Below are 15209 nucleotides of genomic sequence, written 5' to 3'. Positions count from 1 at the left end.
AGATGTCTTCAAGGTTAGCATTAGAAGCTTTTATCTAAAAATGTTACTTTTCTGTCAGTTTTAGAACAGTATGTAGGGAAGTCAGAGGACTTTGCTACCTCCAGTGTCAGAATGAATACACCACACAAATTGGGATTCCACCCCAGGAAACAGATGGCCACATTTTGAGAAAGGTGATGTTATTTAATAAGAACTTCAGTTAAAAGTTACTTCCTGAGCATAAATAAATGCAGTTACTTCCAAGAATTTAGGGGGAGGGGAGGAAATCACATATACACACACTGCATTGCTCTCTCGGTTATTCTGAAGTCCAGATGAAGCTTTGCACAAAGATTCTGTAATTTCTGTCAGATTTGGTCATTTCTGTCTTGCAAGTTTATTAATAAAGCTTCACGTTCTTCATGTATAATATAGGTCAGGGGTCGGCAACCTTTCAGAAGTGGTGTGCCGAGTCTTCATTTACTCACTCTAATTTAAGGTTTCATGTGCCAGTAATACATTTTAACATTTTTAGAAGTCTATAATACATTACATACAACAATAGGTTAGTTAAGTAAATAAGATTTTTAAAATGTTTAAGAAGTTTCATATAAAATTAAATTAAAGTGCAGAGCCCCCTGACCGGTGGCCAGGACCCGGGCAGTGTGAGTGCCACTGAAAATCAGCTCATGTGCTGCCTTTGGCACTCGTGCCATAGGTTGCCTACAGGGGCAGCTCCAGGCCCCAGCACACCAAGCGCGTGGGGGCGCTCTGCCGGCGCCGCGAGGGCGGCAGGCAGGCTGCCTTCCACGGCTTACCTGAGGAGTGTCCGCTGGTCCCGCGGCTTCGGTGGACCTCCCGTGCTTGGGGTGGCAAAATCCCTAGAGCCACCCCTGGTTGCCTACCCCTGATATAAGTGGAGCTGAGAGCAGCACCTAGAGTTAGGGTTGCCCAACATTTCCAGTTATAAGACCCTGTTTTCAGTTGCTTATAACTTTGCCAAACTTTAACCATTCAGGCTGAAGTTTCCCATGTTGGGTTTCTGGCTCAAACTGAATTGTTTTGGAAAGCCTCAGCAAAAGTCATTCATATATAGGAGCAGAGAGGAAGGAAGGTGAGGAATGGGAGAAGATGGGTTTGGAGTCAGGATCTGGCAGAACCAGCTGGGTCTATAAACAACTAGAACATGTTCTCCTACAGCAATGGTTCTCAACTTTTCCCCAGTACTGTACCCCTTGCAAGAGTGTGATTTGTCTTGCATATCCAAAGTTTCACCACATTTAAAAACTAATTGCTTACGAAATCAGACAAAAATACAAAAGTGCAAGCCACAGTATTACTAAAAAATTGCTTATGTTCTCATGTTTACCATATAATTATATATTCCAATTGATTTATTTTAAATATTGTACTTACATTTCAGTACCTACTTTACAGAGCAGTATAAATAAGTAATTGCCTGTACAAAATTTTAGTTTGTACTGACTTTGCTAGTGCTTTTTATGTAGCTGGTTGTAAAACTAGACAACTATCTAGATGAGTTGATGTGCCCCCTGGAAGATCTCTAAGTATCCCCCGGGGTACACATACCCCTGGTTGAGAACCACTGTCCTACAGAACCTGGAACTGAATCCAGGAGTCCCATATTTCTATATTCCACTATTGTCAGCAAAAAGCAGTGAAATCCATTAACAATATGCATGTCTATTTCCCTTCTAGCACCTGGTCCATCTAGAGCAGAGGTTCTCAAACTGGAGGTGGGGGGAGGTGGGCACAGAATGTATTCCAGGGGGAAGGGAGAGGGGAACGTGAGATGCTGTAAGGAAAAAAAAAGTAGGTTACTGGGCACATTTTATCCACAGCAATGAATAACTGAAGGGAAAAGCTGATTCCTACAGATATATCAGGTCCTCAGATGGCACTGTGCATTTTGATGGATTTCTGTTAAGCTTGCATGGCGTTATACAAAGTTGTTGCAATCTGTGTATTAATCTGTTTGCTATGACATGGTGTGCATATTTAATTATAAGCATGGACGACAATCACGGTTTTGCTTTAGTTCTTATTTCAATGGATCGTTGCCTCATTTGTGCAACAGAAAAAAAAAGTGAAAAACAAAGAAGCTGAAACTGATTCAAGTGAAGCACAGCTGCCTCGTATCAGCATATGTACTTGTGTGGCAGGGGAAGGAGGGGGTATAAACTACTACAGACACAAAGAAGTAGGGCACGATCAACTAAGTTTGAGAACCACTGACCTAGAGGACCAGGCCCTACTACTGCTACCAATTTCTCCCTGTGCTCAAGTGGTAGAGGTCTGTGCTGTGAATCCTGCAGATGACCCAAATTTGAGGTCATTATGATGCCACAGAACAGTTTGGGGTTTTATTAAATACACAAAAATAGAAGTTACATAAAATACATTAAAAGAATATTAAGGTTGCAAAGTCAAGCACTCTAAAGTTAGGCTACATAGTGCTCTTGAACTGAATCAATCTTGTCTAGAAAAGGAGACTATTATTATCTGTAGGATTCCTGCCTCATTTGTTGCAGAAGTTGAAAGGTATGTAATGAAGGAGAGAGGGGTCTACAGGAAAAGAAAGGACATTCTCATGGCTAAGGCAGTTGAATACTGCCTAGGAGAGTTGGACTCTATCCTTGCCTCTGCCACAGAGTTCCTACAAGATGCCAAGCACATCACTTAAAAGGGAAAATAATGCAGAGGCAGGCACTAACTGTGTTCCTCATTTTCTGAATGCCTGGCCTGAGACATCTAGGGCCAGATCATCACCTGCAACTGAAGCTGATTGGAGCTGGGCTTGGAATATATGAAGAGGTATAAAATATGCCAAGTAGTCTGAAAAAACTAGCCCTAGGTGTCTCCAACTGGATAACCAAAATTAGTGAACACTTGACAAGTCTGGCCTTAATCTCTATGCCCATTCCCCAGTTGTGAAATGGAAAATAATAATGTCCCCCATTCTAACAAAGAACTCATTAATGTTTGTGAAGCACTTAGCCACTATGGTGAGATCATCACAGAAAACTCCAGGAGAAAAAATGAATAAGTTTGTGTTCAGGGTAAGGTTTTGTTGGTAGGCAGCAAATTAGACCTATAGCTGCATATTGAATGGGGAAAGTAGAGGGGTCATTCACCAACCAGTGTACCTCCTCATGGCTAGACATGGTGCTGCCTCTCCAACTCTAGCTCTAAGACTGTGGTGGTTTTCCTCCCTCTCACAACTCAGCCCTCCAGGCAGGTCATTTTATAGTCCCAACCCCTTCTAGGGTAATAAAGAGTCCACCAAAACAGAAGTCTAGTGTCCTTATTCCAGGGCTTCAGCACCACCCTGGTCTTAAATTAATAATCCTAGGTCTCCTCCCGCCTTTTCCATCAGGAAGCTTTTACATTCTTGTGCTTGAGAGTCAGTCAGGGAAACCAGACACTTCCTCTTCTCTGGTTTCCAGATAGGGACCCTGTAATAAGCAAGTAAAGTCAACTTACTCAGGCCTGGTCTACACTAGGCGTTTAAATCGGTTTTAGGAGCCTAAAACCGATTTAACGCCACAGCCGTCCACACTAGGAGGCACCTTATATCGATTTTAATGGCTCTTTAAATCGGTTTCTGTACTCCTGCCCGACGAGAGGAGTAGCGCTAATATCGGTATTAACATATCGGAATAGGGTTAGTGTGGCCGCAATCGACGGTATTGGCCTCCGGGAGCTATCCCACAGTGCACCACTGACCGCTCTGGACAGCATTCTCAACTCGGATGCACTGGCCAGGTAGACAGGAAAAGCCCCGCGAACTTTTGAAATTCATTTCCTGCTTCGACAGCGTGGAGAGCTCATCATCACAGGTGACCACGCACAGCTCATCAGCACAGTTAACAATGCAGTCTCCTGAGAATCGAAAAAGAGCCCCAGCATGGACCGCTCGGGAGGTAATGGATCTGATCGCTATATGGGGAGAGGATTCAGTGCTAACAGAACTGCGTTCCAAAAGACGAAATGAAAAAGTATTTGAAAGAATTTCTAAGGCTATGACGGATAAAGGCCACAGCAGGGACTCCGTGCAGTGCAGAGTGAAAGTTAAGGAGCTCAGACAAGCCTACCAGAAAACCAAAGAAGCAAACGGAAGGTCCGGGCAGGTCGAAAAACATGCCGCTTCTATGATGACCTGCATGCAATTTTAGGGGGCTGCGCCACAAGTACCCCACCCCTGACCGTGGATTCCGAGGTGGGGGTTGTAATCTCTGCCATGTCAGACGGGGAAGATGAAGAGGAAGAAGAAGAGGAAGACCTCGCAGAGAGCACACAGCACTCCGTGACCCCCAGCAGCCAGGAGCTTTTTATCACCCTGACGGAATTACCCTGCTCCCAGCCCTCACAAGCAACTATTCCAGAGAATGACGCCATGGAAGGGAGCTCTGGTGAGTGTACCTTTGCAAATAGCAAACAGTGTTTTTTAAGCAAGCCTTTTTTAATGATTGATTTGCCCTGAGGACTTGGGACGCATTCGCAGACAGTATAGTTACTTAGAAAAGTTTGTTAACATGTCCGGGGATTGAGAGGAAATCCTCCAGGGACATCTCGATGAAGCGCTCCTGTAGGTACTCCAGAAGCCTTTGCAGAAGGTTTCTGGGCAAGGCATCCTTGTTCCGCCCACCATGGTAGGACACTTTACCATGCCATGCATGTAGCAAGTAATCAGGTATCATTGCGTGGCAAAGCATAGCGGCGTATGGTCCCGGTGACTGCTGGCATTCAAGAAGCATCCGCTCTTTATCTTGTTCTGTTATCCTCAGCAAAGTGATATCGTTCAGGATAACCTGGTTAGAAATCAGGAATTTAAGTAAGGGGGGTGGCCATTTTTCTACTGGGTTCGTGGAATGCAGCAGCTTAAAAAAAACACTTTCCTGCACGTAGCCATGGGGGGGAGGGGAGGAGTGAAATGCCGATGATCTTTTCTGTTTGGTCATCGGCGAGGCGATCTTCCCCAAGCTACCGGACAAGCAGTGGGTGGGGGGGAGGGGGAAGGTTGTTGATTAGCAGGGAGCTAGCGTGGTATTAGCCATGCGTTGGGGGGGAGGGGTAAATCACTGAGACAGTGGCTTACCATGGCCGCATGCAAGCTGAATCCTGATGCCTGGACCTGTGTCTGAGATCTGTAACCCAAGAGCTGCAAGCAGGCACTATTAAGATGAAAAATGCGACCTTGTAGGGAAATCACATGTGCTATGTAAGGTGAATAGTGCTTTTCACTGTGAAAGAGTATAACCATTGTTCTGTAAAATGTATCTTTCTAAATATTTATCTCCCTCATGCAGCTGCAAATTTTTCAAGCGTCCCTCCTCCATCCCAAAGGCTAGCACAGATAAGGCGGAGGAAAAAGAAGACGCGAGATGAGATGTTCTCGGATATTATGGAAGTTACACGCAATGAAAGAGGTCATCTGAATGAGTGGAAGGACGTGGTTTCAAATTACAGGAAAGAGGCCAGTGAACGTGAGGACAGGAGGGACAACCGAGATGAGAGGTGGCGGCAGGAAGACCGGCAGGAAAATCAGCGGTTGCGGCAGGAAGATCAGCGGTGGCGGGATGCAACTCTGGGGCTGCTGCGTGATCAAACTGACATGCTCCGGCGTCTTGTGGAGCTTCAGGAACGGCAGCAGGATCACAGAGTGCCGCTGCAGCCCCTGTATAACCACCCTCCCCCCTCACCATGTTCCTTAGCCTCCTCACCCAGACGTGTAAGAACGCGTGGGGGGAGGCTCCGTGCACCCGCCCACTCCACCCCCGTGGACAGCCCAACCAGAAGGATGTCGTTACTCTGAATTTTTTTTTTAATGGCCTTCTCCATCCCTCCTTTCCTCCTCCCAAAGCACACCCTTACTTCTCTCCCTCTTTTTATAATGAATCAATAAAGAATTCATGCTTTTTAAATGAGAGTGACTTTATTTGCATAAGTAAGCTGTACTCGAAGGGGGAGGGGGAGTTGCTTACAGGGACTGAGTCAATCAAGGGGGTTGGGTGTTCATCAACAAACACAGCAGTCACACTGTACCCTGGCCATTGATGAAGCTCGTTTTCAAAGCTTCTCTGATGCGCACCGCTTCCTGGTGTGCTCTTCTAATCTCCCTGGTGTCTGGCTGCGCGTAATCAGCGGCCAGGTGATTTGCCTCAGCCTCCCACCCCGCCATAAAGGTCTCCCCCTTACTCTCACAGAGATTGTGGAGAATACAGCAAGCAGCAATAACATAGGGGACATTGGTTTGGCTGAGGTCTGAGCGAGTCAGTAATGTGCGCCAGCGCGCCTTTAAACGGCCAAATGCACATTCCACCACCATTCTGCACTTGCTCAGCCTGTAATTGAACAGATCCTGACCACTGTCCAGGCTGCCTGTGTATGGCTTCATGAGCCATGGCATCAAGGGGTAGGCTGGGTCCCCCAGGATAACGACAGGCATTTCAACATCCCCAACTGTTATTTTCTGGTCTGGGAAGTAAGTCCCTTGCTGCAGCCGTTTAAACAGAGTAGTGCTTCTGAATACGCGAGCGTCATGAACCCTCCCTGGCCATCCCGCGTGGATGTTTGTGAAACGTCCCTTGTGATCCACCAGTGCTTGCAGCACCATTGAAAAGTACCCCTTCCGGTTTACGTACTGGGTGCCCTGGTGCTGCGGTGCCAAGATAGGGATATGGGTTCCATCTATCGCCCCCCCACAGTTAGGGAATCCCATTGCAGCAAAGCCATCCACTATGGCCTGCACGTTTCCCAGAGTCACAACCTTTCGTAGCAGCAGCTTAGTGATTGCTTTGGCTACTTGCATCACAGCAGCCCCCACAGTAGATTTTCCAACTCCAAATTGATTCCCGACTGACCGGTAGCTGTCTGGCGTTGCAAGCTTCCACAGGGCTATCGCCACTCGCTTCTCTACTGTGAGGGCTGCTCTCATCTTGGTATTATGGCGTTTCAGGGCAGGGGCAAGCAAGTCACAAAGTTCCATGAAAGTGCCCTTACGCATGCGAAAGTTTCGCAGCCACTGGGAATCGTCCCACACCTGCAACACAATGCGGTCCCACCAGTCAGTGCTTGTTTCCCGGGCCCAAAATCGGCGTTCAATGGATAGAATCTGCCCCATTACCATCAGGATCTCCAAAGCGCCGGGGCCCGCGTTTGAGATAATTCTGTGTCCACGTCCTCATCACTGTCATCGCCGCGCTGCCGTATCCGCCTCTTACTCGCCTCGGTTCGAAGGTCCTGGTTCAGCATATACTGCACGAGAGTGCGCGAGGTGTTTAAAACATCCACGATTGCGGTATGGAGCTGAGCAGGGTCCATGCTTGCTGTGCTATGGCGTCTGCACGGTTCACCAAGCAAAAAAGGCGCGAAACGGTTGTCTGCCGCTGTCAGCGAGGGAGGGAGGGGTGAGGCTGTACCCAGAACCACCCGCGAAAATGATTTTTGCCCCATCAGGCACTGGGATCTCAACCCGGAAATGCCAAGGGGCGGGGGAGGCTGCGGGAACTATGGGATAGCTACGGGATAGCTACCCACAGTGCAACGCTTCAGAAATCGACGCTAGCCTCGGACCATGGACGCACACCACCGATTTAATGTGTTTAGTGTGGCCGCGCGCACTCGATTTTATAAAATCTGTTTTACAAAACCGGTTTATGCAAATTCGGAATAGTCCCGTAGTGTAGACGTACCCTCAGACTCACAACTGTTTCCCCAGGCTACTCCCTACCTTCATCTGCCTCCAGGCCCCTTTAACAGAGCAACTCCTTTCAGTGCTTTTTCCAATGGAGTTTTTGGCAAATAGTACCACTTTCTGCCTGTTTGTGGCTATTGCAAAGTCCTATATGGTTCCTGCATTCCTTTCCTCAGCAGCCAGCTCCAGCTGAGCTCTGATAGCCTTTTTAGCAAGTCTAGGTGCTTGTTAGCCAATTAGCTTCCAAACCAAACACCCATGCAGTCAATTACTTTCAGGTAAGCAAAGATGGGATCATTTTCCTAAAAGAAGCCTGTCAGGGATAGATTGAGCCCTAAGTCCCCTTTAAAGGGCCAGCCAGCCCTGGACAGGAGGATATAAAAATGAGTACTCATTCAGTGAATGCGGCAGAGGTCCTGTGGAAAAAATAGTATTTGTTCATGTAATTAAAGATTGTATCATAATGCATAGGCACAAGGGGGCTGAATTAAGGTTGCACAGTCAATAACCTATTCAATTGTCTTCAGTGGGTGAAAGATCAGGCCCTTGTTCCTCATAACATAATTACAACAGAATTCATTATGATGAGCACAGGCTAAAACAGCAAACAGTAAAAGAACAATACATTCATTCTTAATAGAGCTGGGGAAAATACTGCAATAGATTAACCACAAATTCTCATTTGAAAGTATACATTCATTCATTCTGACCATATTTGCACCCCTCATGTATAATATTCACAGATATTCATGGGCTCAGGGTTTTACTAGCATTAATTAATTAATGCTTGTGTAACCCACACACCTTCTGGGTGTGGTGTTCTGTCCCATCTAGCAGTGGGGTGGGGAAAGAGAAAGAGAGGTTTTAATGAGTCTGCTCTACAGCCTTAACTAACGGGCAGTTGTCTTTTAGCTCATGCCATAGCGGCTCATCCACTAAGCTCCAGAGGTCCCAGGTTCAATCCCACCTTCTGTCAGCCTTACACTTGCTTGAGTGCTCAAATATGCATAGAAAGTGATTTTTAAATTTACATCCTATAAGCATTTATACTAGACACTCAAGTATAAATAAATGTAACTTGTTAACTATGTCCAAATGCATCTACATCCAAGTTATCCTTTTTCAGTTACACCAGTGCAACCCCACTGATTCCAACTGAGGTGCACCAATTGAAATGAGAAGCGAATTTGGACCATGGTTCCTAAAATAATTCAGTCACCCACAGCATGGAAATGTATACATGTGCATCTCAAGATGGAATATTTTGCCCTCTGTTGGGCAATCAGAATGATATGAACCAGTCTATGCCTACATTGGTTTGCTTAGGTGCATCATCTCTACTTTACCAAAGACCAGTCTTCTACTTTTGGTGGATGGAAGAGGGATGTGCTCTAAGGCCCTCACAGAACGTGCATTCATGACTCCCCTGTGGAGAGGCTTTTGGCCCAAACTAAGATGCAGTGCTTTCCAACAGTATAGGATAAATAGAGTTGGCTGAAAATGGACAGAGAGGAAATCATGTCAAATTTTAATCATTTTCATTTCCCAGGTTTTGAAAAAGGAGAATTTTTTTGTTTATTTGGAATTTTCTACAAAAATGTTTGTCAAAAAAACTGATTTTGAAAAATATTGGTGTGGAAGATTGAAAGAGTAAAAGAGGAGGAAACAGGAAGAACAATGAACCAAACTAAGACTAATTTTTGTTTTCCATTTTTCATAATTTTATTTTAGGGTCAAAAAAGCAATTTGTCTACTTTTTTAAATCATGATTTTTTTTTTAACCAACTCTAACAGCTAGATTTTCAAGGTTTACTCAGTCTTGTTCCTTTATGTGGCTACACCTATGTGGGTCTCAAAACCAAATTAACTCTACAGTTCCATTTGTCAGAGGAGAGAACAGTCCTGAAGATTGTGTGATGAATAAGACTGATTACATTTTCTTTGATTTAAGGGGAAAATATTTAATGTTAAAGATAATATCTGTAGAATTTCTGGACACTGGAAAAGAATGTGCTTGGAGTCCAAAAAGCAACTAGTGATCATTGTGGTAGTTGCTTGACAGTCTTCATTAAATAATTCAGCTCATCTGGCTACACATACTTCTCAAATCTCAGAGATTATCTGAGAAAATCAATTTCCTGATGGACAGAATTATTTTTCTTTATTATAGCGAGTCTTTTCCAGGAGCAAAATTTGATAAAAGTTTAACAGGGTGATGATTTGTTTGTTTTGTTTTTACAAATTATAAATGGTTGATAATTATACAGTGGAATAAGAAATAAATTAAAACATTAAGACCTAAATTATGTAACATTTTAAGACACATCAGTCATTGTGATTAAGCAGTTAGATTGGAACAGGATTGGGGCCCTACTGTTTGAGGCACTGCACAAAGAAGGACTCAGCTTCTGTCCAGATAATTTACAATCTAAGAGAAGCAACATGTGACAGGTGAGCAATGGATACAATAAAATTATATATCACACACACACATTGTATATATTTTTTTATTTTATGAGTTCTGTAATTACAGCCAAGATTCCAAAGATCCATTAATGTGCAGTGTTGTGTAGGAGCACATCTCTGCAGCTTTATGATACAAAAAGATTAAAGTCAGGATTAAAATTCAAAATGATCTGGACAAACTGGAGGAATGGTCTGAAGTAAATAGGATGAAATTCTATAAGGATAAATGCAAAGTACTCCACTTAGGAAAGAACAATAAATTGCACACATACAAAATGGAAAACTACTGCCTAGGAAGGGGATCGGGGGAAGGGAGTGGGTTGCAGTGGATCACAAGCTAAATATGAGTCAACAGTGTAACACTGATGCAAAAAAGGGAACATCATTCAGGAATGTATCTATAGGAGTGTTGTAAGCAAGACATGAGAAAAGCAATTCTTCTACTCTACTCCACATTGATAAGGCCTCAACTGGAGTATTGTGTCCAGTTCTGAGTGTCACATTTCAGGAAAGAGGTGGAGGAATTGCAAAAAGTCCAGAGAAGAGTAACAAAAATGATTAAAGGTTTAGAAAACATAACCTGTGAGGAAAGATAGAAAACACTGGGTTTGTTTTGTCTGGAGAAGAGAAGACTGAGGGGGGACATAACAGTTTTCAACTACCTGAAAGGCTTTTACAAGGAGGGTGAAAAATTATTCTTGCTAACCTTTGAGAATGGGACAAGAAGCAAAGGGCTTAAACTGAAGCAAGGGAGCTTTAGGTTGGACATTAGGAAAAACTTAACTACTGTCAGGTAGTTCAGCACTGGAACAGAGAGGTTGTAGAATTTCAGTCATTGGAGATTTTCAAGAACAGGTTAGACAATCACCCATCAGGGATATTCTAGTTATTATGTAGTCCTGCTTTGAGTGACTAGATAACCTAATGAAGTCCAGTCTTACATTTCTATGATTCTATGTACTTATCCTGAAGCCTAGAATAAGTTTCAGTCTTTGTTATTTCCTAAAATTCTCCCTGTATTTTCATTCATGGTTGTTAGTCTTTAGGCACTTTCTCCTCTAAAAGCCTACAGAGTTGATGGTACAGAATGGTAGCTGTGTTCTACTGCAGTGATGGTAGCATACAGTTGGTGACTGACACCAAGATATTCAGCCAGTAATGCATATTGAGACACTTCAGAAAAATATGAGGTACAAAATTAGAGGTTCTGTTACTGTAGTCCCTCCTACTCAGACAAGAGTCAAATGGGCATTTTGACAACTACTCCTGGATCCTGCTGGCTGGAGAAAATTGGCTAAAATTAAAGCAGCCTCAAAAGGATGCTCAGATTTATGCCCATTGGCCCCGATTGCACAGCAATCAGTAATCAGGAACACTTTGGCCCCATTGGCTTTCTCCCACTTATCTCTATCTCTAGGACAAGGAGTGGAGTGGTTTAGGAACACACACAGGGAATAGTCAGGGAGCCAGATTCTCCAGTTTCACAGCTCCTTCAGAGCAGCACAAAGCAGCTGAATCAAGGGCCGGGATCTGTCCCATTATTACTTTTAAAACTTGCTTCTTTTCAAAGACGTTCCATTTAGTCTCAGGGTGTAAGTTTTAAATTCCCAAGCACCAAGGAGTTAAATATAATGTAAACAAACTGAAAAAAAATATATACAGAAAAATCAACGAGAATCTCCACTTGAAAGACATTGTTTAAATCAAATGTTTTACCTCCAAAGAAGATGTGGTGAATCTAAGATGCTAGATCTCCTACTGTAGCCTTTATGAATTTTAAAGTGTCTTTTGAAAGAGAAGAGTGCATACATTTCTGTTTTAAATTCTTAGAGTTCTATGGAATTTCAGGTGAGATAAAAAAAAATGTCATCAGGAGTCTCCAGGCCCCCTGTATCACTTTCTGAAAAAGTCAATGCCTTCTATGAAACAGTAGCAAAGCATTGATGTAAAGGATGACGATGGTGCACCACCGTATGTGTCAGTGAAAGGGGATCTTTCTTGACAGATGTCACAGCTGGCATTCCAAAGCCAATGTATCGCAATAGCACTATACACTGATTAGTCTGGCACAGCAGAAGACCTACAGTAAACTGGGAACCATATAAAACTTGAAAAAGCAAAAGGGAGTAAGCATCTTATTTCTTATGTCTGAACATCATATGATATTGCTGGGCAGTGGGGAGACCACCAAATAGGGTTTCCAACCCTCCAGAATTGTCCTGGAGTTTCCAGGAATTGAAGATTAATCTTTAATTAAAGATTATGTCATGTGATGAAACCTCCAGGAATACATCCAACCAAAATTGGCTACCCTACCACCAAATGACTGATGCCTAGACAGTTATCTATCCAAGTTTTAATAACAGCACCCTTCACCACAGTATCGGAGTCTCTTCCAGAGCTAGGAGTTACCAAAATGAAAATAAACAGATGTTAATCAGAAATAGGAAAGGGATGTGGAGAAAAACCACAAAGGTAATTAGTTGAATTGTTTCATTTGTTATTAATTCAGCTCAATTATCACTTGTGTCTCCTATCATATTACCCCTCTCTCCCTCTGCTTTACTAATGATGCTAGGTTCCGTGGTTTTAGGAAAACCTGTAAGTATTGGGTAGAACAGCAGTTTCGTCCTCTACGGGTGATCGATCTGGAAAAGTAAAGCCAACGACAGCAACTCTTTCCCCTTTTCCAGTGCAACAGAACATTTCATTACATGTTCTATCTCTGTCCAAGGTGTGGATATGGCTACCATCAAAAGAATCTCAGCACTTCACAACCTTTAAGCCACTTATTTGTCAGAGTGTCTTACTACCTAGTGCTGGCCAGCATCAGGCAAAGCAGGGCCTTGAATGTGGGTTTCTTACATACCAGATGAGTGCCCTAACCAGCAGGTGGTCTCCTTTTCAGAAGTTCACTCTGGAACTGAGAAACCTTCCTGACAAAAATTTCATTGAAACAGAGTTTCAATGAAAAAGCTTTGGTTTCAATGATTCAGCATTTTCTGATGGGAAAAAAAAAGTGTCAAAAATTTCTAACCACCAAAAACTCTCTCTTCTTTTTCTTCCATGTTGATCCTTTCACATGAAACATCATTCCTACCTCCCCCCACGCACATCCCACTCTGGTTGCTGGTCCCTCCTGCTGAAACCTGCCGCAGCTCCTCTAGGTGCTGTGGGAAGCCTCAAGCCATCAGGGATGGGGAAGGAGTGTAGTGTGGAGGCAGGGGCCGGGGTGCCACTTAAGCAGGCACAGGAAGGTTGTTCATGGCCCTGAGCCAGGCTGCATGGAGTTGGTGGTGGAGAGATTGGTTCCTGCCACTGGCAGCATCATCCAAGGGTTAATAGTGCTGAAGTGAGTTCCCAGAAGCCCAGCCCACCAGGAAGTTGTGGAGTGGGGGGTAGGGTTGAGGAGCCTGGGCTGCACCTCTGCTGGGGCATGCGCTCTTGCCAGTCCTGGAAGCAACAGCAACTTCCTCTCAGGGGGAGCAGAGCTGGCTGTGGGACACAGAAGGAAAAGCCCTCAAAATCCCTTCCCCTAAAGAAGCCTCAAGACAGCAGGCTGGGGTAAGCAGGGGTTGGGGGAAGGCAGGGAGTCCTGCTTTCCTCGGTCTTGTAACTATCTTTTTAAACTCTAAAGCTCTTGGAAGTTATAAGGTACTCAAATCCTTGATATGTTTGCCAATGTATCCCATATGTGTATGTATTACTATTTAAAAATAGCTTACACTTTTCAGTTCTTCGAAATATAAAAAGTGAAGCTTGCCCAAGGACAAAAAAATGTAGTTCTTAGTGGACTTTGTAGCCTGCTAAGAACAAAGAAAACTGAGTGGGAACATTGCCTGGGACATGACCCAGTTTACAATAAGATCCAGGAAGAGGAGGCAGAGCATTGGACAGTCCAACCTGCAAGGAAGGAAATAGTAGCTCTATGAAGCCTGCTTCCTTTCCCTTCCTGTGCTTCAGCCTGTGGTATGGGTAGACCCATGCAAGAAAGTGACGTATGGCCCCTTAATCGCTTGTGCAATGACATATAGCTAACAGTCTAGCTCTATGGGACTAAGGTTGCAGTCTGCCTTGATATATCTTCTGCTATTTACTATTTCTTTGCCTCCTTGCTTCCCAGATGTCACCATAATGCTAGCAGTATTAGGCTATTTTAGGATGAAAGAAAAGGATGTTTTATAAACAAGTACTATATTTTATTAATCTTTTAAAACAGTGCCAAGTAGTTTCCATTTTTTTCAAAGCCATATGTCTTGATATTCTTGAACCACTAATTTTGTCCCTCTTTCTATCATACATGCCTTTGAATAGCCACGTGTTTCCAAACCCATGCTATAGCAATTAAGTCCTTGTAGACTGGCTATCTTTATTTCATTGATGAAGTCATGACAAAGTTCTATTATTTGATTCTTATATAAAAAGGCAACTATGCACATAGCTGGGGCCTTGCTATAAAGTATGAAACATACAAAAATAAAATTGAAACAGCGGATTACCCCCTGACAACAAGCAGAACTGAACCCTCTACAAAACAACAAACTCTTCCTAATCCAGAAGGCTTTCATCTTGGGTTGTTCTTTTTCCCCCAAGTGGGATGCTGTAGTGTACCATGGAACCACTAGTAGTCATCAACACAAGTAAACTGATTTCCATTTTATAATCTACTGCTTCAATTGATATTTCTTGAAGAAAAACTGCAGAAGAACTACTGCAGAGATGCAAGAGGAGACATTCATCCAGAAGGGTAGAACTTAGGGGCAATTTTAGCTGGCATCAATCCTGTTCTTGAAGATTTTATAATAAAGACTACAAATATTGACTTTGGCCTCTTTTTAATTCATCTTTTTCAGGAATACAGTTATGTCAGGGTTCCCTCCCGACTCTGAACTCTGGGGTACAGATGTGAGGAGCTGCATGAAAGACCCCCTAAGCTTATATTCTACCAGCTAAGGTTAAAACTTCCTCAAGGTACAATTCCTTTGCTTGTCCTTGGACAGTACTGCTGCCACCACCAAGTGATTTACACAAAAATTCAGGAAAAGGG

At 43.6% G+C, this 15209-nt stretch overlaps 1 long non-coding RNA gene across 2 annotated transcripts in view; it reads right to left on the bottom strand.

The window, feature by feature from the left end:
* Positions 1 to 15209, bottom strand: part of LOC123371921 — a 69870-nt gene that overhangs the window by 37978 nt on the left and 16683 nt on the right. Inside the window, exon 1 of one of the 2 annotated variants that reach the window (XR_006580010.1) lies at positions 7733 to 7862. The exons of the other annotated variant lie outside the window; for it this stretch is intronic. This is a non-coding gene — a long non-coding RNA (uncharacterized LOC123371921). Of the gene's footprint in view, positions 1 to 7732; positions 7863 to 15209 lie in introns of those variants that run through there. 2 annotated transcript variants of the gene reach the window in all.

The sequence above is a fragment of the Mauremys mutica genome, chromosome 5 (assembly GCF_020497125.1).
Source record: "Mauremys mutica isolate MM-2020 ecotype Southern chromosome 5, ASM2049712v1, whole genome shotgun sequence".
NCBI lineage: Eukaryota > Metazoa > Chordata > Testudines > Geoemydidae > Mauremys > Mauremys mutica.
This window is presented reverse-complemented; position numbering and strand designations above follow the sequence as displayed.